The sequence below is a fragment of the Sorex fumeus genome, unplaced genomic scaffold, assembly GCF_029834395.1.
Source record: "Sorex fumeus unplaced genomic scaffold, SorFum_2.1 ptg000273l, whole genome shotgun sequence".
Lineage (NCBI taxonomy): Eukaryota > Metazoa > Chordata > Mammalia > Eulipotyphla > Soricidae > Sorex > Sorex fumeus.
This window is the reverse complement of record NW_026606330.1, coordinates 201,023-203,460: the sequence shown is the minus strand read 5'-3', so window position 1 is coordinate 203,460 and position 2,438 is coordinate 201,023.

Sequence of the window (2,438 nt, the reverse complement as noted above, 5' to 3'; positions counted from 1 at the left end):
AGCTCCCAACCTCGACGCTTAGCTCCGCGGCACCTCCCGGCCGAGGGTCAGGCCGCACGCCCAAGCTGCCCCGCTCCCGTTCCGACCCTCGGCCTCGTTCTGGGCCGCTGCCGACCCTGGGCCTTAGCTCCGCGGCCCACGCGGGCCGAGGATGGGGCTGCACGCCGGGGCCGGCCACGCCCGGCACGGCCCTCGGCCCCGCTCCAGGCAGCTGCCGACCGCTGGGCTTAGCTCCGCGGCACCAGCCGGCGGAGGACAGGTCCGCGCCCGGGCTGGCCGCTCCCGGCACGGCCTTCAGCCCCACTCCGGGCAGCTGCCGACCGCGGGGCTTAGCTCCGCAGCACCCGCAGGCCGAGGGCTGGCCGCTCGCCAAGGACGTCCCGCGCCCGTCCCGGCCCTCGGCCCCGCTTCGGGCTGCTACCGACCCTGGGGCTCAGCTCCGCGGCAGGCACCGGCGGACGGCTGGGCTGCGCGCCCAGGCCTTCCCTCGCCCGGCCTGGCCCACATCCCATTCCGGGCCGCTGCCGACCCCGGGGCTTAGCTGCGCAGCACCCGCGTGCTGAGGGCTGGCCGCTCGCCCTTGCCGCACCGCGCCCGGCCCGGCCCTCAGCCCCGCTCTTGGCCGCAGCCGATCCTGGGGCTTAGCTCCACGGCACCCTCCGGCGGAGGACCTGGCCACGTGTCCAGGCCACCCCGCTACTGTCTGGACCCTCGGCCGCGCTCCGGGCCGCTGCCCAAGCCAGGGTTTAGCTGCGCAGCACCCGCGTGCGGAGTGCTGGCCACGCGCCCGAGCCGCCCCGCTCCCGACCCGACCCTCAGCCGCGTTCTGGGCCGCTGCCGACCCTGGGGCATAGCTCTGCGGCACCCGCCGGCGGAGGGCCGGGTCGCGCGCCCGGGCTACCCTGTGATTGGCCCGGCCCACGGCCCCGTTCCGGGCCGCTGCTGACCCCAGGGCTTAGCTCCCTGGCACCCGCCAGCGGAGGGCCTGGCCACGTGCCAGGGCTGCTCAGGGCACGGCCCGATACTCGGCCCCGCTCCAGGCCGCTGCCGACCTCGGGGCTTAGCTCCACGGCACCCGCCGGCGGAGGACCAGGCCGCGCCCCCGAGACGCCCCGGACCCGTCCCGACCCTCGGCCACGTTCTGGGCTGCTTCCGACCCCGGGGCTTAGCTCCACGGCACACAACGACGGATGACCGGGCCACGTGCCCGGACTGCCCCGCTCCCGTCTGTACCCTCGGCCGAGCTCAGGGCCATTGCCGACCCCGGGGCTTAGCTCTGTGGCACCCGTTGGTGGAGGGCCGGGCCGCGCGCCCGGGCTGCCCCGCACCCGGCCCGGCTCTTGGCCCTGCTCCGGGCCGCTGCCGAACAAGGAGATTAGCTCAGAGGCACCCACCGGCAGACGGCCGGGCCTCGCAACGGGGCCACCACGCGCCCGGCTCAGCCCTTGGCCCCCTCCGGGCGGCTGCCGAACCCGGGTTTTATCCCCGCGGCACCGGCTGGCCAAGGGCATGGCCGCACGCGGGGGCCGTACCGCGCCCAGCCCGGCCCTCGGCCCCGCTCCAGGCCGCTGCAGACGCCATGGCTTAGCTCCACGGCACACGCGAGCAGAGGGCCGGGCCGCATGCCGGGGCCGCACCGTGCCTGGCCCAGCCACGCACCGGTGCCGCCGCGCCTGGTCCCGCCCTGGCCCCGCTGCAGGCCGCTGCGGACCCTGGGACTTAGCTCCGCAGCACCAGCCGGCGGAGGACCGGGCCGCGCTCCTGGGCCGCACAGCGCCCGGCGGGGCCCTCGGCCCTGCTCTGTGCCGCTGCCGACCCTTAGCTCCGCAGCACCCGCCGGCGGAGGGCCTGGCAACGCGCCCGAGCCGCCCCGCGCCCGGCCCGGCCCTGGGCCCCGCTCCGGACCGCTGCCCACCCCGGGGCTTAGCTCTGCGGGACCCGCCAAAGGAGGACCAGGCCACCTGCCAGGGCCGCCCCGCTCCCGTCCTGACACTCCGCCGCATTCTGGGCCGCTGCCGACCCCGGGGCTTAGCTCTGCGGCACGCGCCGGCGGAGGGCCGGGCCACGCGCCCGAGCCAGCATGCTCCCGTCCCGACACTCGGCCGCGTTCTGGGCCGCTGCCGACTGCGGGACTTAGCTATGTGGCACCCGCGGGCCAAGGGCGGGGTAACACGCCCTGGCCTCACCGCGCCCGGCCCGGCCCTCGGCCCCACTCCGGGCCACGGCAGACCCCGGGGCTTAGCTCCACGGCACCCACCGGCGGAGGGCCGGACCGCGCGCCGGGGCCGCCCCGCGCCTGGCACGTCCCTCGGCCCCGCTCTGGGCCACTGATGACCCCGGGGCTCAGCTCCGCAGCACCTGCGGGCCGAGGGTCGAGCCGCACCTAGCCTGGCCTGCGGCACCGCTCCGGACCTCTGCTGAAGCCGGGGCTTAGCTCC